Source organism: Plectrocnemia conspersa, unplaced genomic scaffold (assembly GCF_051122295.1).
Source record: "Plectrocnemia conspersa isolate PC_06_02 unplaced genomic scaffold, ASM5112229v1 ptg000001l, whole genome shotgun sequence".
Lineage (NCBI taxonomy): Eukaryota > Metazoa > Arthropoda > Insecta > Trichoptera > Polycentropodidae > Plectrocnemia > Plectrocnemia conspersa.
Genome location: NW_028277165.1, coordinates 21,565,573 through 21,589,546, shown reverse-complemented (window position 1 = coordinate 21,589,546; position 23,974 = coordinate 21,565,573). Strand labels below are relative to the sequence as shown.

The following is a 23,974-nucleotide window of genomic DNA, read 5'->3' as shown; positions in this document are numbered from 1 at the left end:
ATGGTTCCGGCCGGGATCGAACCGGCGACCTTCTGCGTGTAAAGCAGACGTGATAACCGCTACACTACGGAACCTGTGTGTGTGTTGGTGAAAATTATTTTTTTAAGTATAAAATCAGGTCAAATTAAAAATAATAAATTTTCTCTTTATTATTCATTGTTTTTAATTCGTATGCTATATTTAATAAAAAAGAATGTAATATAACATTCAAAAAATGATATTACTTAGGGTTTTCACCAATAGATGTCTCTTTTTATTGTAGAATTTATTAATTATAATTATGCTATTTTGTATATTATATTACAAGAAAATCACAATATAAATAGTATTAATTATTAATAAAAATAAAATACAATTAAAAATCATAGATATTTAATATTTTCAATGTATTAAATACAGCTATTAATAATTTTATTTGCATCTCACTTTTTGTATAAAAAGCATGATGTTTAAATTACCATAAGATTTTTAAATATAAACCCATATACCTTCGTATGTTTTTTTTATATAATAAACGTGGGTTAAGCCTATGTTTGATAAATAAGTTTATTAAAAATAAATACGGTATTTCTTTCATAAATCCATCAGATGTTCACTTGTGGTACAGCAAAATCATTGCCAATGTAATATTTCACAAATCTACATACTTTTGATATTTTTGATTTTTGACATTGTTATGCTTATCAGAAATGAATTTATATAATATTCCAAGAACGGGGGATGAAAAATCCGATTAAAATTAAAACATATTTACGAATGCATAAAAGCTAATCAGGAAAAATATCATCGTTTTTTTATTATTGTTTTTGTGCATATTTTGTATTTATTATGGACTTTTATAAATCTTACATTTGTTATTTGATATTGTTTTCTAAAATATGCTCTAGTTCTAAATAAAAATATGATTTATGTATACATTCACATGTATTTAAATTAAATGTAATAATGAACAAAAATAAAAAAGTGTGAAATTATAAAAGCGTAAGCTAGGATTCATTCGGGTGTTAGAAATGATTATTGAGTATTCCTGAGATTCTAAATGGTCCGATATCCGGGAATTTTTATCTTCAGTCCCGAGTATTTAATAAATCGCCGATCTAACGCAGCAATACTTCTACGAAGAGGAACCCAAAAGTAACAAGACTCGGGTTGTGAATGGGAAAACATTTAGGGATAATTCTTACATTTAATTAATAGGGATACTTATTAAATTTAAATATGTATTTTGAGTAAATTATATTTGATGTGGTAATAAGTAGCGTATGCAATAAATTATGTACTTTTCATTGGGTATTATAATAAAATGATAATAATAAAATCAACAGTTTTCATTGAGTAATTCAAAACTATCTTTTCCATCTTGACTTTGATTAAACACAGTTCCCTTTGGTTTGTAAAAAGGCGAAATATCCGATATTTTTTTATAAGATTTATTACAAGGCGTTAACCTTTTCGAAGGGCTAATAGCTCCTATATGAAATTCTTATATGTTTTTTGTAACATGCGTGAAATTGCCAGTATCTTCTTAGCCGTTTTGACATTAGTTATTAATAGTTTTATATATTATATATACAACAATGTATGTAACAATTCAAAGAACAAGATCTTTAATACTGCCCTTACACTTTGAATATAAATAAACGGGAATGTATATAATTACATATTATTCTTAATAAGATAATATTATATTAAAAATATAACCATTCGAGCCAGTAAGGATTTTTTATACACATATATTGCCAAAGTAGAGGAACATCTTTAGTTAAACATCCAGGAACATCTGGCTAGTTAAACATCCAGGAAGTGGTAGACTAGTATGGGTTTGGCAACGCTGAGGCTGGACATTTTAAGATTAGACAAAAGGAATTTTATCTGAGGCAGTTTCAACCACGTGCACAATTTGTTATAATTTAGAGGTTATTCTAACGACCATTTTGAACAAACAAAAAAGTGGGGCCCACACAACAATGGATGAGAGATCTTGTTACTAAATAATTGCATTATTAATTGGGAACATTGCACGGTTCACTTAATAGAACATTTGTCCTCAGACGTTAATCACCTATAAGTACCGTTGAAAAATTACTCTTTGTTTGGAGAGGATGCTATTTGGTTACCGATCGCCGGAGTGATTATTTGGACCGTTTATTTAGGTATGTGATCTGAAAAGGTTTTAGAATGAAATATAAAAGTAGTCGTACGTAGAACGCATCAGTTTTTTTCAATTGCGTGTTTCGCTGGCTCGCAGAATTTGCATACCGTAGATTCCGAAGAATGTACGCCGAATAAAATCGGTCGTCAAATTAAATGCCTATTACATAAACGATGCAAAACGAAATCGGTACCAGGTGCTCGTGCAAAATTTAATATTGCTACCGGCTTAATTGCGACGTCGATCGAGACGCGCCCCGATTCGATATTAAAATTTTATATTCATATTATTTATACGTGCGAAAGTAGACGAGGAACCGAAATATAGATACATACAAAGTTCTCGGCGATTAGATCGAAATCTTAATGTGATCTTGGAACGCGAACTGAGGGACAAATTCTCGCAGTTCGATTAAAGTTGCGAATTCTAGATCGGAAACTAGCGGTGGACATAATCGTAATAGACGCAGTGATATTATAATATTGATCCTGCGTGAAAGTTATGTCTAGATATTTTATTTAATGTGTTCGTTGGCAAGCCATTATTTACAGCGATGTGATGTTGTGCAAAATACATTCGAAACTAAAAGAGAGAAGTTCTGACGCAATGTAGGGTAAACTGAAGGCAAACGGACGCCTTTTACTGTAAAAAGTTTAGCTGTATAGAAAAAGTAAGAGTTTTTAATTTCTCTTGTTGTTTCAGTTACTTCTTAACTCAAGGAAACCGAAAAATAAACAATCTATTCATATACAACTTTTTTATTTATTGCTTTAATTTATAAATGTATTTTTTTATACTTTGTTTTAGTATAGCAATCAACAAAATTGACTATTAAAGATTTTAGGGTTTGGGTGCAATGTATTTAAGGCTAAGTCACCGCATCGCTTCTTGCCTCGTTTCGCGTTAACTTTGCTCAACCGGGCATTAGTTCCGAGCAATATTTGTGTCGTGTAAAGCGGGGTCTCGATTTAACTCAGTGTATCATATTGGCTTTAGAGAAATATCACAACTTCCAAGCACTAGTATCATGAACTAATATATTTATCGGTGAAACGCTATTTAATTTCTATATACTATATTTCTATATAAAAAATAATATATACTACCGTTCAGAATTTTAAGATTTTATTCCTTTTGTTATTGTTAAAAAAACTAAATAGGACATGAGAGAACAACAACCATTCACTATGAAAAACTCTAAGAAGACAAAAATGAATTAGCTGTATACCAAGATTTTTGATAACATAAATATCACGATGGGTATTATGATATAAATCTCAATGAAAAAATATTTTTTCATGGAACTTTAATAACACTTGCTTTTACCTCTTGAAGATTTGGCGAGAATGTCACATTGCATTGTCATTGAATAGATCTCACTTAAGTTGCGGTTTTACACAAAATTTTGCACTGTATCCCACATTAGGTTTGGGTTTGAACAACTGTTACAGTGAAGTTATATTTTCAATAGTATGCATATAATTTCACTAACTAGTCCTGTTAAAATGCATCAAACAATCGATTTATAATTCCAAAGATCAATATCAGTGAAACTGATATTGATCTTTGGAATTATGCGATCAATTGATGCAGCGGTAAACTGCTAGCGATTAATTGCTGGCGGTGAATTGCGGGCGAAACATTTTTCGGGCGGCTTGATTTAACACACAACATGAGGGTGAAACGGTCTTTTAAGGGCTAGGGACCGAATATTATTTTTGTCTGCTTTAATAAATGTACTCTTTGACATATTTTTCAAAAATTAGTTAAAAACTTTCTGCGGCAGGTAGCACTCGGAAACTAAAACTCGATAGCAAATGTCTCAGTTTCCATAGCGTTAGAACGCTTCGTACCTTACAATGGATGCCACGTCTTCTCTTAAAGTTATCAAACTATCCTCTGCTTGCTTTGAAGCCATGTTCTGTCGACGTACCTGTCAGTTTACTTACGAGGTTGAGGTACAAAGCCTTTGCTTTCTCGCAGATTCTCTTGTAAATGGAATCACCTGCTAATTGCTTTTAGTTTATCCACACCAAAGGCAGTTTTTCTACATCTTACAGAACACATGCCCTTTGTAGATGCATTTGTATCCTATGTGGAAGTGAAAGAGAGAAATTAACTCACTGTTTGCTACTGTTTATAATCTCGCAGCGAGAGAAATAGAGCATCAATAGAGGATAAAGCACCACAATACTTATAGCTCGTATTACAAAACACTCGTGAATCAAGTTACTCACAATCCAAGATTTTACTGTGTATCTAAATATAATTAAGAAGATACTTTTGTGTTAATGTATATCCTATAAAAATATCCTGTCTACGAAAAATGAATGTGTTACATATGATTCATTTATAATACGAGCAAATAATATCCATTAATTAGTATTAAATTTAAATAAATTAGAGAGATGTACGAAAAACTGTTCCAAATTTTCATCAGGGATATCCAACTTTTAAACGCTACTGCGGTGTACATGTGAATAATTTAAAACTTTAGGATATGTTCATCAAATATGTATGTATAAAGTTTAGAGTGAACTAAAAATTACAAAAATACGTTATGTGCATCTACAATAGAAGCATTATAAAGTACGAACTTTATTCAATCCACAATTTACATCTAATAATATTAATAATAATATAATTAAATTTAACTTATAATAATTAATATTCTTCAAAACATATTTGTTAATATACTAAATGGTTTAATTAAGCATATAAATCTATGTTGTTTGTTTGTCCTATTCAATGGAAAAACATATTATAATTAAGCTATATTCAAGAGACTACCTATATAACAATATGTATTTAATTCTATAGAAATGTGAAACACTACGATATAATATATTACATTTCATAAGTGATTTAATTTACTGAATATTTGTTAAAAAATATCAAAGCTACAATTAAAAAATCTCATTCTATATCAGTTTCATAACAGAGACTTACAGGTGCTTTTAATTGGCTTATAATGAATTAAGAAAATCATACTGCAGTTTTTCGTTTTCATATTTTTTACTGCTTAAGCTTCGTCGTAAAGAGCACTATGTATTCAAATACAAGTATGTATATTTTAGAGGGTTGTTTTTAACATCCTCGCTTATCGCAACCGCCATGTTAATTATGCACAAAAGTCGTCATAAAATATTACATATATTGCCATTTACAGCTGACTATGTGAGTAAAACTCGTGTAGAAAAGATTCAATCTTAAAAAGTATATACTTTATAATATTAAATTATTTAGTATTATTTAAAAATGTAATAGTCATTATCTACATTCTAAATAAATTCTATTTTTTATATCGGAAATTGGATAATGCTCAATATTTTATTGAAAAGAAAAGTCTTTTCATTTAGTTTTATATTTCAAATGATCAAGTAACAAGATGTTTGTATCCGGACCGGTAGTATATTTATAAGAAAAGTCTCTAATTGCACAGCTACTTATTTCATTTATATTATTAATAAATACAAACTACTACAAACTATTTTTTAGTATATACTTCCTTATGCGTAGTGACATTTTTTTCCTATTACGTATAATTTTATGTACATACGTTGCCATGCTGACCCAAACTATAGATATCAGTATCTTAATGTTAAGCAGATTTAATTGTAAAAAAAGAATGACCTTCGTATTACACATATATATAGATTATTATATTTATCAATGTTTATATTTACATATAACCTAAATACAAAATTATTACTATAGCAACAATTAAGTAAAAGATGAATGACGTAAAAGGCAAGGTTATATTAGCAATTCGTGCTGAAAGTGTTTCTAATCATGATATATCTTAATTTCTGTACTATGTTTTGATAACGTTAAACATATTTTATTAGATTTTGCTTCATTAAAAAGTTTTATTAGCGATCGAATTGAGATTGTCGAAATAATGGATAGAATATATTTTAGTAATAAAGTAATTCCTTTATGAACCATAATTATATGAATTAGAAGTATTGTATAAAATCGATCACATTTACGTATATAAAAATTGTACGACATTTGTCAATACATATTTGTATTAAATATTATACAAACAATCTAAATATTTACCAGTGGCGTCATGGGAACAACTAGTACAACAAGCAACGATAGATCACGTGATACAGTTTTATATAATTAAAATTAATTTGTAATTAGTATAATATGGATTCTAAATGTAAAATAAATTTAAAAGCAAAAGTATTATTATATGTTGAAGGAAATAACTAATACCCTACAAGGCTTATATTTACCAGATATGAACTACAATCATAACAGTTTAAAAAATGAACTATTCGCAACACCATGTATTTGTTAATTAGATGTTATAGAACAAAAACTTTTTTTTCATAAACAAGCTGATTTTTAACTCAATAGTTAATAAGTAAAACTATCAAAAATAGTGATAGAAAAATTTGCATATGATTTTAATAGTTATTGATTTTTTAATTATATGCATACTAATGATTACATTTATTTTTACAGGCGAATTAATAGTTATATATAAGTATATTATTTATTATTACAGCTACATGGAAATTGATGGTGTATTTTAACTTAATATTCCTGCTTCTATGTAACATATACTATTATATGTAAACTATTAATTTGCTAATAAAATTATTTATGTTTTATTAGATATATTATTATGAAGTTAACCTATGTATATATAATTTTTTACTTTCTTCACTATCTTAAACAATTTATTTATCAACATATATATTACGCAGCTCTTATATATATATATATATATATATATATATATAAAAACACATAATCCAAATTTTAAAACATTAAATTATTCTGATTTCTCTTACATAATTTTTATACTTGTACATTTAATTTTATCAGCATAAAAATTATTGCCTTAAAACAAATAAAATAAGATAAACCAAGTAGCGCTATTGTGTCGTATATTTAATATTTAAGTACTTGATAAGATTATTCAAAGAATTTTACCCAATAAAATAAAAATGGGTTTCTGTGATAATTTATTTAATTGCCCTAAAAGATAAACTAGCTGGTAAAAAAATAAATGATCATGTTTTTTTCTGATCAATTCATTTAATGCAATAAAAATCTACTTAAGTTGTTTTTTATGTAATTTATAAATGATATACCATTAAAATTAATATAAAATACAGTTTTACAATTAATAAACTTTAAATCAATATACTTTATACTATTTAAATCTGTTGAGTCTTAGGCATAATATTTGGCAATAAATTACACTTCATTATTCATATAATTCTGTTACTAACAAATATTTGAAAATGTTGAATTTTGAATTTGAAAACCATTTAAAAATATTATATTCCTATTTTATAAGAAGTTAAATAACAACAAATATGAAAGAACAAAAAAAATTAAAATTAATTTTCGTCTATTCACATACTTATTTTAATCAATAATATATTTGAAAATCCGTGATTCAATGGGAATTAGATCTTAAAATAAGAATTGCTTCTAATACTTTTGTTTACTTCATATTACTAAAACGCATGGCGCACGACGAACAATTAAAATATTATAGATCGGGGTGGAAAGGGTTAAAAAGGAGTCGGAGTCGGTCGATTTTTTATGACTCCGACTCCGACTCAGCATACAATACTCCACCGACTCCGACTCCACAGCCCTGTTTAAAACCCAAAAAGTTGGGGGTCCGGTATTCGCACACTTGCAAGCTTCGGTACCTCACGACAGTAAGGTACCGACAGCTAGTAATAAATATTATTGTAATCACACATATTAAAAATTAGATATTTATTGTAATATAGGATGAGGATAAACACAAAAAAAATCTACAATAGTAATATATTGCCCCATATTAATTAGTGTGCAACAATACTATGTATACTTAATAAATTAGATAAAACGATATTGCAAAAACTACAAAATAGGGCAATAAGAATAGTTTTAATTAAAAATAGCTTTATTAGTTGTATGTAAAAATAGATTTACTAGTAAGTATGATTAATGAACTGAAATGGATGGATGCTTAAGAAATATTAAAGGTGAAATTAAAGGATAGTTAGGTATGAGTTAATGAGTACGGCCAGGGGAATAATGTAGGGGGCACTGAATTTGTATAATAATATTCCTAGGACAAATTGCAAAAATTTAAATGTTGCAGGTTTCCTGAATGTAATAAAGAAACACCTTCGTGCATTAAGAAATAAATTATAATATTACTCTTTTTTATATTCTGTTTATGTTTATATTATGATTTATATTAATGTTTTGATTAAATAGTAGCTAAGCAAATAATTAAAATTAAAAAAAAAATTAATAGAATTTCTGACGATTGAATGGACTTGTTTACTTGTACGATATACGTTTAAGCCTTTATTATTTAATTTGCTGGTAAAATACATAAATAAATATAACTATAAACTTATCTAATAAAAATAATTAGACGTGAATAATAAAAAATATAAGCTTTTAAATAAATATCAAGTTTTCGTTTCATGATATTATATTTTCAACAAATAATATTGTTTCTATAATAATTTTAAGGCTGTTTTCTTTAAGCAAGCACATAATTTCGGCTTGGATAATATTTGTTTCCAACATGTTTGTGGTGATTTAATATCATTTAGACTTCTTGATATCTAAATAGACTATTACACCGTTGAAATAAATTAAATAAAGCCTTGTTTATTTAAGTCAGATATTTTCCTTTTAATTTATGTATTTCGGCTATGTTTGTTTTTTATAAAACGTTGAAACTTTTTCAATATTTAATTTTCGACGTGCCCCTTAAACAATGTAATCCGATCCTATTTCTAAATCGTTTTTCTACTGTTCGAAAAAATAAACAGATAATTGAAAATGGCCTCGAAAAACAAACAGGAAGCTCTTGTTTTTGCTCGTGCGGTGTCGAAAACAAACGCACACACACGACTTATCAAAATTCAATGAATAATTCACGAAATCCCTCGGAAAGTTGTTTCTGTATACCTCTCTCTCCCTTGCGGATTTCGAATCCTCCCGTACCAATTATTTAGCAACGGACTCAGTGTGCTTAGGTACATATGTAAGGCCGATTTATTTACAAGAAAATACCGGCTCAAGTGTCGGATCGTGAAAATTCTCATAAAGAACATGCGTTGAGAACTTATCCTTTTTTTGCCCCTAAATCGACTCGAAGCTCAGTAAGAACGCGTTGAAATTGCTTCAAATAAGCTACAGTGCGTTATATTTTTTATATAAAATGTATTGAAATAGCAAATACTACAAAGAAAGTGTCTCATGCTAAAAATAAAGAGGTAACTGAATGACTATCATTATTATTGCTGGTTGCTCTAATAGTAACATAAGTACTCATTGAAATGTACGAACTGAATATTAATTTGGAAGTAATAAACAAGGAGGCGCTTCCCAGTATATAATTGTTGTTTAGGCTTAATAATATGTAAGCAAGATGTTTGTATAGTACACATTGTTTATATTGTGATGATCAACAAATTTTGTTCTGCGCGTTTTGTTCAACAAGTCTTATAATTTTCGTTTCCTGATTTGTGAAGATGTAAGAAATTCACCCCGATCTAAAATTTCCTTCGGCATCTGATAAGTTGTTACTTTTTTTTTTAACATATATATTTACAATATGTAAGCATGCGCTATACCACCAACGCGAGTTTTGTCAGCGTCACTAACTTCTTGGGCCTTTCTAAGACGGTATAAAAATTTTTTCAAGTTGGTATCAAGTTTTTTAATGTGTGGTCTTAACTATCGTAACGGATCGATGATAAGATTCCTTTTTTCGTTGTTCAAGCGGTCGTAATAATGACCTCTAAAGCTTTATTAATGACGCTGGTGGTTGAAAACTTTCTCAATTATTTTAGAAATAAAATAAAATAAGCAGCATTCCCGTCTTAAATGGACGCACATTGAGTCTAAAGCTTAATAAGTAATTTGATATTGGCATTCAATTGTGAAGTTATTATTTAATTCAGCTTAAAATAATTTTAAAGTCAGTGTATAAATACCATAATTAATTTATGATTTTTATGTTCTCAATGACTAAAAAATGGATAGGCAGAAAACCATTGGAAAGAAAATGGCACGTGTTACTCGACCCTTAAAAACAATAATAAACAAGTTGTCAGCTGTCAAAAAAATACATTCCTGCTCACTCTAATTATTATTAAATCACTACTTATTTATATTATTAAAACCATATTCAAGAGCTAAATTAAATTATATTTTTGTACTTCAAATAGATAGTGGATATTTTTTTGTATAGATAGTGACAGGACGCCCAAAACCGTTCAGTGGGACCACCCATTGGGAATCACTGAGTAAAACCATATTTTTTGTACTATACGCTTTACTGCAACGTTAAGCAATAAACATCGTCAAAGTCCTCCACAAAAAAGTAAATGCTTCGAAATTTGCGAAGCGTTCATGTGGAATGTCTACTCATACGAGGGAGAGTCAAAATAAAAATCTTAAATATGTTTTATCGTGTAAAAACGATCATGGTTTTAAATAATACATAGTCCGCTGTTACTAGTAAAATTAGCTCTGATTTTACTACTTATTTACTTAGTTACTATTATTTCAGATTTTTCCAGGAAGAAGGGGCAAAAGTTGATCAGTCAGTAGTCGTTTTCTTAATATTTAAATTTCATTAAAAGGCATACAATTTTATTATTATAATGAAACCACGTCAAAAGCAATACAATCGTGCGGTCGCCGTCGGAGTGGAAACGCTCGCTATTAAAACTTTTTATAACAATATTACGACTTACAGTGAGTGAGAATCGAATGAAGCATATCTAAACCAAATTTTGACCAATAGGAGAGCGCAAAAAACAATTATCCCTTCTCAGAAGTCAAAAATCCACGTCAAAAGCAATAAAATCGTGACGTCGCCGTCACGATTTTATTGCTTTTGACGTGAATTTTTGACTTCTGAGAAGTGATAATTGTTTTTGCACCCTCCTATTGACCAAAATTTGGTTTGAATACACTTTGACCAATACTCTCATATCAGAAGTTCGTAGTATAATCGGTAAGGATAGCTATCATATTTTAACAGTGTAATATCAAAGTGCATACTAACTATAGAGCAATATGCGATACGCTTGTTTGTCATATTTTTAAAACATTATGTAATTAGGGATGGCAAAATACCGGTATTACTGAGAGAAAAACAGTAAATAACGGTATTGACATTATAAGTACTTTATAATTAATTGGTAATAAAAAAAAACAAAAAATAAGTATATCAAACGTATATCTGTATCGCTTGCTTTCGAGTTAATAGTATGGGCGTAAACCTAAGCTTGCCATATATTTCTCAATTATAAATAATAATTAAATAGATAGCTCTGGAACTGACTTTGTTAACGTAAATATAATATAAATACTATAAAATATTATTCTACTTTGATATTATACACCAATAACACTATTTAGGTTAATCACTCACAATGAGCATCACTTTATTCTCCGCTTCTGCTATCAAGTAATATGAGCGTCGATGTTTTCGTAGTTCTAAGCCATGTATATATCGTTTTCAACAAATAAAATGTACGGATTTAAGAAAAAATATTTTTGGGACTACCGGTATTACCGGTATTGCAATCTATAGTTGAAAATATGACATTATCCTATTTTTTCCGGTAATACCAGTATTTTATTTTGTAAAACCGGTAGTATTGAAGGTTGATATTTGCCCCAATATCGGTATTACCGGTATTGCAAACCCTAAGTGTAATATTCTAGTGCAGACAAACTATGGAGAAATATGCAAGATACAACGTCTATTTGTACTTATTTTCCACTGGCTTAGTTTATATTTTTGACTTCTAAAGCTTTTATTAGTTTGGTTAATTTGTATAGGATAGGTTTGGGTTTGAACAGCAAATGTTCGTTTTGCATCTGGAAAATTAAGTTTAATAGACATTTTAAAGTAGCATATTGAATTATATATCTACTGGTCAAAATGTATTTAGACTTCACTAGTGAAAATATAACTTCACCGAAAAATACACATTCACTGAAATACATGAAAATAAATATTGATAATTATGTAAATATATAGATTATTTTGTAAATGTTGAAATCATATAAATATGCTAGCACATGCCAGATAAATTATATTTTTACTAATAAAAATATATTCCAATATGATTTCACTGAAATGATTAAAAAAATATTTTTGTGATAGATTCGAGACTGTTTTTTTTAAGATTTTCCTTCAGGGATAACCATAGAATTTCTGGTTTAGAATCAGGGACGTTTTTTCAGCTTTTTTCAGTGAAAGGAAGGGGGGGGGGGGAAGTTGCCAATCATAGGTCATTTTTTTAATGTTACGATTTCATTCAAATTATTTTTTTTTTACAAATTCAACCGGTGATTCTGAAAAAAGGTAAATTAACTATATGACCTGGTTTGATTATTTATGTTAATTAGATAAAAACATTTAATTCAATCACCCTTTATATATGTCATAATATAAATGTGTAGGTGTTGGAAATATTCAAGTTTCATGTAAACAAAGTCACTTTGTTCGCAACAAAAAGGATTGACATAATTGACAATTTGACATGACAATTTTTGACACTCGCATTTTTATTTTTGGGCGGTTCTACTCGAAATACGAATGGAGAAGTTTTATAAAATAATATCGATTCAAAGAAGCAATTAACCTTTCATTTCAAAGTCATAATCAAACACTACTTCATCGTAACCCATATTGCAGAACAGTGATTCTCATTTTATCCTAAGAATTCATGTTCAAAGGAAAACTAGCCGAGGGCGCATTAGCCTTTTTAACGGCCCTGGCATTGAAGCGGGTCAAGTTATATTATACTGTTATAAACTGTTCCTTCGCAATTAAAAACATTTATTTTTAAAACGTTTACCTTTCATTATCTTTTAGTATAATGTACATATGTGGGCGAAAAGTAAAGGCTTTGTTTTCTATTTTATTTTCTTAGACGATGATCGAATTGGATTTTTATTTTACGATATTTACACAACTGGGTGTTCTCAAAGCATTATACAATGACAACGTTTCTTTATGTTTCGTATGTAAGTATAAATTATATTTCCAAGATTTATATGGCAAAATCAATGGAAGGTAAAACAGCAAAGTATTGTATAAACAAGATATCTTTTGTACTCGACTTCACCCACATTTTACTCTAAATTGTATCGTATTCTGCAAAACTTGGCTAAAGAGATGTTTTTTGTTACACATATAGTTGTTTTTGCATGCAACAGAATATAGACTAATTCATAAGAATTCATATCTCAATGTGACTCATGTAGTTATTGTCAATGCAATATAGAATTTAAGTTAGGTTGTGCTGTAGAAATTGTTATTATATCAAATGAGTAAAATAAATAATTATCTTTTAAAACTAGGAACCCTAATTTTTCGTCTTTCAGATTTTTTTTTATTAAAGGCAAACTAATATTTTTTTTATTAAAATCAAGACTATCGTAACCTGACAAGTTAATTTAATGCACCATGATGACCAAAAGCATAAAACATATAACAATTTAAAAAAACAAGTCCAGTGCTTTAAAAACGTCACACCAAGATCATTAATAAAGGAAGACCTGCCTATCTTTGAGACTTTGAGAATGTGTGACATTTCATGAGACTGAAGAGCAATCGGTTATTGAAAGCCCACTTCCACTTATAAAAATTAAGATCCTTTTGCAGATCGAGAGAATATGAAACCCACTGCGCTCTTTAAAAAAATCGTTCGAATATAATAAAAAAATTAAGTCATTCATTATTCACCTTAATTTATATATAATTAATGTACAATAAAAACAGCGATAAAACTAGGTTGTATTTTTGCGGTATTATATCGCTCTAAAAATAAGTTTTCATACTTGAACTAATATCATATTTGGGGTTAATTTTGTGAAATCTTCAGAAAACTCGATATTAGATCTATTATTTAACTTTTACGCGGTTTACGAATATGCTAACAAGTAATTATGGTATTGAGTATTATTTCATTGCTATTAGACCTTTTGTCAAAACCAGTTTTTATTTCCTTTTCATAAGTTTTAAATGGTCGTTTGAATGACCTCAGAGTTAACATTCAATAGCTTTAAATATAATTGTAAAAAACACATAAATGATTATATTTTTATTACCGTCAGTGATCACCATGCAACAGGGACACTGCGTATCCCTAATATATGACTAATAGTTTCCTTTTAGCCCGGATTCGATTTACGATACCGAGCCAGCCTATGAGCAAAGAATTTTTGTCCATTTTCTATTGGAGAGGCACATACATACATAAAGTGTTGGCGTGTCTCCTTTGCGTCGCATCTTCGAAATTCCTTCGCACGAAAGCCTTCGTTGGCCATTAGGGTCCCGGCCCATTTGCGCGTGCCCCGGGGCCACTTTGTCCGCGAATGTTTATCAAAACAGCTTCCGTGCCGCCCTTGGCACAAAGGGCCTTTGCCGATTCAATATTAATCCAGTCGCACTTTGAGATTGCGATTACTGGATAATATTTAATGTACGCGTTTGTTTATGATTTAGAGAGGCATAACGCTGCATAAGAATTAACCTGTGTAATATTTATAGGTTCGTCGAAATGGTTCGCTGTGAGATGATTCAAGATTGTTTGATGATTCAGGTTATAATACGATATTATTTTTAATTAAAATAAAATTGATCCAGTGGCTCAGTGAAAGGCCAAAAATATTTATAAATTAAGCTAATATTAATTTTAAATAGATATTGTAGTAACTAGTGTTTCTTCTCGAGAAAAATGTCAATCGATAATTTTCATTTCTTATTATTTATATCTTACAAATATTTTATAAAGGTTTATAAGCACTGCCCTTTTTAAAACGCTGTATAAGTAAATACGGGTTCATGCCTAATATGCATACTTCTTGGACGGTTTTAATATGGGTCTGGAAATGACAAAAAATGTTTACAATTTTTTAATATTTGCGCTAAAAAAAGGTACTCAGATAAAGAAACTTTTCTGAAGGTGTCCGTGCCAGATGCTTGAAACAATGCATATTTTCTCGGAAGAGCAAAAGTATTTGAATGACAAACATTTTTTTGCGATTTTCTATTATTCTAACTATCTGACCTGAGTGATCTAAGAATCCGCTCCGATAAGAATAAATTACGCATGGGAATTGATAATCCAAAAAGGATTTTTTTTATATTGTTTTTATAATGGAGCGAAAGCTGTTAGTGACAATTGTCTTACGGTTATAATTGACAGCAGAAGGGGCTTTTAAAGCTTTGTTAAAACATTTGGAAAATATAAATTCTGAGTTAAGCTTGAAATTTCATTGGGTAATTAAAGATAAATTATATAATCGAGGAAACTGCACATTGATGTCATTTATTAAATATTTGCGAAATCCATAATTTTTTACCAGTCGAAAAAAGAACGTCTTATTTAGTTATATGAAATAAAGAAAGGAATTATTCGTATTTATCTAGATCTCTTTTTGACATATTTATTTTGTCTGATTAGAATTATACATCTAGTTCCATAGAATATTTTTTTAAAGTACCATTATGCATTTCTTTAAAATTATACAAAACATTAAATAAAAATTTACTTTGATTTGTTAATTTAAAACTTTAATTAAGGGAATTGCTCATGTGATCTAAAATCGTAAAATAAAAATTTATCTTTAATTGCTACTTGGAATCTGCAATCCAATTTGATTTGGTTTCGTAGAAAAAGTGACGTGCTTTTTAAATTGGCGAATTACAGGAAATTCAGGCTGTGTGTTAATTTTTTCAGCCTCTGTAACGGGATCGCTAGTGAATATATTGAAACGTTCATTATATAAATTTGGAAATTTGTGAGCAATAACAATTGGCATGTGAGCAATAGTCCGTTCACCTGACATATGAACTTATAACTAAAAACAATAGCTCAGGTTGATGGTGATTAGACGTTTAAACAGAAGTTTCGCAACTATCGTTAAAAGTGATGTATGCCTACGCCTACTTCGTGACCGTGACGGCAAGAATAAGGGACGAGATTGCGACATTCTAATGTAGTGGTCTTCAAAGTGGGGTAGGTGAACCACAGAGAGTTCGCAAGTCGACACACGATCGTAAACATTAAATAAAATAGAAGTTGCTGCTGAATTTGATAGCAAATCTTTTAGATAAATTTGATATTTTTTCATCACAATAGTTTGGAGACCACTGTTTTAGGGCACTCTAAAGCCCCCAACAAAAATCGCTGAGCATCTTTGAAAACGCCAAGAATACAATGAATTGTATAATATTATCAAATATGTAAAAGGAAATAAGATACAGTTAAGAATAGGACCCGTACTCCTTCTTGTAGTTATCTAGACATATTCTTTGAATCCTCTCCAACAACAAGGGATTTTTTTCGCTGGAATTTTAGACAATGAAGTCATAGTCGAGATCGATGCCTTATCGTAAACTTTGGCGATATACATACAAAATCTCTGTCATTGACTTAATTATTTATATTTAAAACATTTTCGCCTAGTTCCGACGAGCAAGAGGAGATTAATTTAGAATGAACAAAAATACATTTGATTTAGGTAAATTAACTGACAACGATGAAGTCGGTGGTGAGTGTGCGATGCCTTCAACCACCGACGACTACTATTTGTGGGTGATACCGTCCACGCATTGTACGGCAGACGAAACCGACTTTACTTGGCGATCTCCGCGAGTACTATTATGCGTTTCATATAAATTCATATCATTCTCCGCTTTTTCACTTTTGACATATTTATGGTAAGAGCCATAACACATTTTTTCTGTTAATAATATGTTTGGCTACCATAAAAAAGTGAAATCGCCGTACATGTACGGTGGTCGATCCTTTAATGTTATATATTTACATATGTATATAAATAAATAAATAAAAAACATAATGTGTATAATACTTTTTCAAGTTTGATTTAATGTAAATGATTTATATAAAAAATAAGACTAATCATTTAATTTATTAAAGAGTACGAAATAAATTAATATAATAAAAAATGTTTTCAATTAATTTTATACAAAATATTGAGAGCCTCTGAATTCTTATAAAAAAATTCATGGAAAAGTGTTGAAATAAATTATTAAAACATATTAATATAAAAAATGTAGTAAAATAAATCAAAGCAATAAAACGTTGAGAATTATTGATTTTTTCTATAATTCACTATATATCCAATATAAAATAATAATAAATTAACAAAAACAGAAATAATTAGGAAGAAATACGTAAAATTAGCTCACTCCCAGGTGTATACTAACAAATGTGTATAAATTAACTCACTACTCAAAGGGTTAATCGGTGAAGTTATATTTTAACTAGAATAAATATATTTAATTTATAATTTTGTTTCACGCCAGTCAAATGACAGTTTAAAATAAAATATAATTTCACTAGCATCTGTCAAATAAATTATATTTTCACTGGTATAAATATATTCATACGATATTAATATTATTTCACTGAAATGCCAGTGTAAATATATTTTCAGTGGTAATACACATGCGACAATAAAAAAAATGTAGATTCTTCTAGATTTTTTTTATTGTTTATTATTATTTTTTATTTATTTATCAACAAGCGAGACGAATAATGATTATAATGATAAGGAATACACAAAATAATCTGACATTAAAATTGCATTGAAAAATTAAATATATCTTGAAATTAAAACAATCTACAAGTAGCAGAATGATAAATATAAAGTTACAAAGTGAAGTAATCGAAGTGATCGAAGGAGTTTTAAAACAGCTGCAAAAGTAAAGTTTTAATTAAAAATTAAAGGTTCATATTAATACCATAATAATGTTGCTTACTTCAGTGAAAGTTACAAGTGAAGCAATAATGGTGGTTGTCATAATAATATGTTATAATAATGTTATATATATTAATAATTATATATATATACATATATTGTAATGTCATTGGAAACTTAAAGTATTCAAAGTATAATTAAGAAACGTAGAAATATATGTTGATACGTTCTTCAATTTATTATACTTCTTTACTAGAAGCTTCAGAAGAAGATTGATTTAGGCAATGAACTGATACTATGAGCAAATAAATATATTTCTCTAAAAATTTATTTGCTGTTTGATTAAAGTTTATTTTGCTTGAAAATTAAAAATATAATTAATTGAAATCTAAGATTGAAAAAATCTCATATTTTCGAGATTTATCTAAATATTTCTTGGATTCCGAAAATTTGTAATATTCAGCAATAAAATCTAGTTTTATTCTATATATACTATATATCTAACTATAAATTTATTTATAACTATTAACCATGAATTAATTTAAATGTAGGAACAGTATTACAGCATGATAACATATTATATAATACAACAAGCTACATATAATTACATTTTATTTTTAATTTGGTATGCTGCTAAATTTTTTTGTAGTTAGTTTTAATATATATATTATATAGGATTATTATTATATTCTCTGATATTAGATTGCATTAATTTAAAGTTAAAACAGCAAACAAGCTTTATAAGTAACTACATAAATTGTGATATTATTATTAGTTATGTGGGAGTTTTAACAACCTGCACAATTAGTCATAATTTAAAGGTTATTCTAACAAATATTATAAATAAACGAAAAAAAAATCAGAAGCCTAAAAAAAATTGCCTTAATAATTGAAAATACTGCACGGACAATCCAATAGTCAAATCTTTAAAACAAGGTGTTGTTTTAAAGATTATTCTTAAAACTTATTATCAGTAATTTGACAACTGGATTTAATGTAGCAAAATAAATAAGTAATACATTTAAAAAACTAGAAAAAACCCGAAAATGATATTTAAAACATGTCATTTCAGTAAAATCATATTTAGATATACATTTTCACCAGTAGATATATATTTTTACCAGTGAAAATATTAATTATCTGGCAGCATTTTTCTATATGTAATAATATATTATATATTTATTTTTCTTCATTATATATTTACATCCGATGTATAAATGTTACAGTGAATGTGTATTTTTTGTTAAAGTTATATTTTCACTAGTAAAGTCCAAATACATTTTCACTAGTAGAAATATATTTCTACTAGCGAAAATATAGTTTAACTGATGGCGTTAATATGCTGCTCTAAAAGTTCTACGAAGCTAAATTTGACAGTTGCGAAACGTCCATTTGCTGTTCAAACCCAAACCTAACCTAATGAAAGTTCTATAACTAATTATAGTTTTAAAAGTCAGGGGAAAATAAGCCGAAGAATAAGTGCAGACATCGCATCTCACATATTGCTCCAAAGTTTGTCTGCATTTCGATTTTACACTATGTTTTAAAAATACGATAGCTATCCTAACCGATATTACTTTGGACTTTTAATATAAGAGGTCTGATTAAAGTATATTCAAACTGAATTTTGGTCAATAGGGGGGCGCAAAAAACAATTTTCACTTCTCAGAAGTCAAAAATTCACGTCAAAAGCAATAAAATCGTGTCGGCGCCGTTGCAGTGGGAACGCTCGTTAACGAGCGTTCCCACTGCAACGGCGACGGCACGATTTTATTGCTTTTGACGTGAATTTTTGACTTCTGAGAAGTGATAATTGTTTTTTGCGCTCTCCTATTGGGTACAATTTGGTTTAGTTGTGCTTTATTCGATGGCACAATTTTATTGCTTTTGACTGGAAATTCACTATATGGCAACACTAAGCAGCAAAGAAAACGCGACATTATGAGTCGATGCTTTCAGAAAATATGTCGCAACAGTGGCTAATTTTTATATTTATTTGTGCCATTGAAGGTGTTAACTCGTAGCTATTTTTATTTATTCAAGAATTTTTATTACGACGTTGAAAAATATATAAAATGACATTTTTGTTATGAGGCCCGGAATCATTGTTTTCTCAGGGCCCGTGTTCGCGCATAGTAAAAAGCATTATTTCTCTGGAATTACACTGAAGAGCTTTTTAAATAGATTCATGAGTAAAAATATTTTTCACGTATTTTTATTATCGATGTTCATCGAATTCCATTCACAAAAATGTTATTAATATATTTATTAAATATAAAACTCTAGAGCTACTTATTGAATTGTTCTAAAAATATAGATGCTTAAAATAACGTAAGTATATTTTAACGAAAGAAACAATATAGATGATTTTATAAATTTATTTTTTAATATATAATAGTTTTATCTGAATTTTAGGTTAGCTCTAAAATATTAATAAAAATAAAATATGACAGAATTTGATGGAAAACCTAATCGCTCGTATTTGAGGGATAATAAACCGAGAGTGTGTAAACAAGCGTAATGGTCCGCGCTTCAGATTTTCACTCAATCAACAGGTAATGAAAGGTTTTCCAATATATCCCTTAAAGAGGTTTACGGAATTTACGGCGATTTTAACGCTTTCTATCGCACGTTTCACGTTTGCGATCGTAAAATTTGCAATCGACTGCGATTGATCATTAAAACGTAATGGGCGTAAGTTGATTTATGGGTCGATTAAAAAAATATTATATTAATAAATATTTGAGATGTTGAATGTCTGACGTAACGAAATTAACTAACAATAAATTACAATATTGCATTGAATCTCAGAGACGATATGTAATATTTATAATCGTGAATTGTAGTAAGTATTCTTGATTACGTGAAAAAAATAATTAGACATTCGAGAAATAAATATTTAAATCTGTACATCTAAAGAATACGCGTCTTTATAATTTAGCACAAAGTCATTCGAGAATTGAGAGAATATTATATACAGACTTTAATAAATACATTTTCTTGAATTTTACCTAAGTATTTTTTTTCTTTTCCGAGCTAAAAATATATGCTGTATTTTTTCAGGTCTGTGTATAAACCCTTTTAGAGGTTAAAAAATTAGCTTGTCTTTCTTTTATTATTGACGTTAAATTATGTCACTCAAAATGTGTGTTTCCGTCAAAGAAAAGGGGTGTTATTTAGGGGATGAAAATGGAAAACCATCGCTTCTCATCAGTGTGAGGCACATCCAATTTTATTCACATAACGAAATTTCAAATACAAAATGGCGACGTTATATTTACAGCGTTTACTTAAGTACAAAGTAAATAATGAAACTATTTATATATATAAAATATGGGTGTAAAAATATTAACATTTTTTTATAACTCACAAAGTATATATCAGATAGTAACTTGAACTTAATTAATAAAATATGAATCGTATTGTTTAATATTATACTATATGTTGAGTTCTGTATATATATAATAATATTCAACAGGCAAAGTGGCATTGTATTATAAAATAATGAATTGAGCTTAGTCGAATAACTTCTTAGATTCGTTTGAGACTTGAGGTTCGTTTTGCGAAGAGGATTTCAAAGTAAAACGAAACTTTGCTCCGCGCCGAGATCGCAAAGTCGGATATTTAATACTTTGATAAAGTCAATATTATAGCGCTCTAATGGGGTATTAAAATATATATTTTTAAAACATTAATTCATAGAAAATTTAATTATTATAAATATGTATATGATTATAAAATGTGATAAAGTAATAAACAAAATGTAAGCACACTGCTCAAACAGTCCCATCTATATACGAATTTCGCTCATACAGAGGGATGTAAATATTAGATCGTAACAGTTATGTTCGGCAGCTGTTACCCGTCAGATATGAACTTCACTAAGAACTTTCATTCGAGGGGCATAAGTGAGGTTTCGTAACGCGGTTTAGGAACTTGGCTTTTTATTAAGTCGAAGTCTTTGCTCCAAGTTTCCACGTTAATGGTTCGCTTTATAGCCTTTCAGGGTTCAGACAAATTGACTGCCCTTGCTTCGTTCTATACACAAAATCACTTATATACTAAATTCAACTTTCAGAATATGCACTTATGGGAGATGTGCAGCCATAAAGGTGGTTACCTTGGTGAAAATTGCAAGAATTTAATATAACACGTGTAAAATGTATAATATTTCAACTCAATATGTACGGCTTCATATGGCTGAAAGATTTTAGAATTATATATGTAAATATAATATTGCATTCGTATTAAGGTATTGCTATTTTAATCAATATTCTCTTACAGAATATTTTTACGTAACGTAATTTTATGTTGTAATTCTAACAATAATAAAAGTATTCATTGTTAAAGGCATGTACCAGTTCTATAATAATCTATATTAAGATAAATTGCCTGTGGGCAATGGTTAAGCTTTTGAAGACGTTGTCATAAACTAAATTAGGGGGCACAAACGAGAGTTTTCGATCCTAATTATAGTAATGTGTACCCTTCTGTGTTCTCTACAATTATTATTATGCTGATGTCAATTATAATACCAAATAACTTAAATTATCCAACTTACAATTGCCTAACTTTGAAATGGATTGCTATAGCTTATACGTACGTTTATAGTTTATAAAATTTTATTATTGTATAAATCTTAATATTCCATTGAAAATTTTTTAGTGCGCATATACAAATATATGTGACGTATGCAAATATTTTTTAACATACTAAATCTCGAGTAAAATCGATAAAAAACATTGTATATTATCAGTCATTTATATTTATATAATTTTGCCTACTGCAAAAGCAAGTTTTGGATATGTCTTAATTTTACTGTATTTCACCAAAAACAAAAAGGAAATAATCGAGGTAACCCTTTATTTCATGGTGTTGCAAATTTGCAACAAACTCCAAACTGTAAAGATATTTCTATATGATTTGTATTGAATTTGATTTTAATATATGTATATACTATTTTTTTTTCCTTATAATATTTAAGCTGAAATATTTTTTTGATTATGAAATGAAGGACTAACAAATAAACTGATCAAACGCATTTGGTTGCATTTTTTTAATCTCAGGACACAATTTTAAAATGCCTTTTTAGTAATAATATATAATATAGTGATATAAATAAACATTTATATCGCTGTATTTTATAATGTTTTTTATTCTGTGAATGCATTTACATATGTAGAGCAAATAAACTTTATTTGCTCTACATGTTTATATAAATGCATATACAGTACAAAAAACAGAAATGTGCTGGGTCCAAAATTAAATTACTCTTTTATTTAAAATTTGAGGAATAACACATACTATTTAATAGTAAAAAATGCCAATTCGATTTGTAATAAAGCGTTTTAATCATATAAGAAAAAATTGGTTTCTTTGTTAAAATGGGGCACCACCATGAAAAAACTTTTCACAGCTTAAGTCACAAGGTACATGCTATAAATCAGAAAGGATAAGCATATTTGTCGCCTTCAGAAAAGATAATGCGCGTAGCCTTAGCAGCTATTGGTAATTTATTACAAAAAAATTGCCACTCTCCTGTAAGTGGTCATTCCACCGAAAAGACGCGGACAACAAAATCTCTTATGAATGAAAACATGGATATAAATACGGGAATGTAGGTAACCAATAGTCACTTAAACATTCACTCGTTATTTTACTGACATTCATACGTGAACATTTATCCTAGAGTTCTTAACCCTTTCACCGCAGACGGCTTCTATAGAAGTCATACTCATTGGGCACTTAATGGTGCCATAAACTTTGAGCCGAATAATATGGTTATTTAGTATAATTAACTTAAATTTATTGAGCCATATTATTTTTTTAAATATGGCATAGTGCTCCCCACATATTAACAAATTTCGAAATGGCGCATAAAAAAATATGGTAAAATATGTATATGTAACCAAAATAAGGCCGACTCAATTTAGAATCCGCCGCTTCTCTCTTCGCATCCACTGATCCAGTTAGATGTACAGAATCTAGAGCAAACCCATTTAAGAGACCCGTGCAGAACACTTAATTATTGCGCAACATAATTAATATTTGCCTTATCACAAATAAACACACTTA

At 28.8% G+C, this 23,974-nt stretch overlaps 1 protein-coding gene and 1 non-coding gene across 4 annotated transcripts in view; both read right to left on the bottom strand.

Annotated features, from left to right (window-relative positions):
* The window catches only part of LOC148239179 (uncharacterized), a 138,744-nt gene that overhangs the window by 8,668 nt on the left and 106,102 nt on the right, over positions 1-23,974 (bottom strand). The window lies entirely within an intron of this gene.
* On the bottom strand, positions 2-74 carry TRNAV-UAC (transfer RNA valine (anticodon UAC)). Its single transcript has one exon. It is a non-coding gene; the product is annotated as a tRNA-Val (tRNA).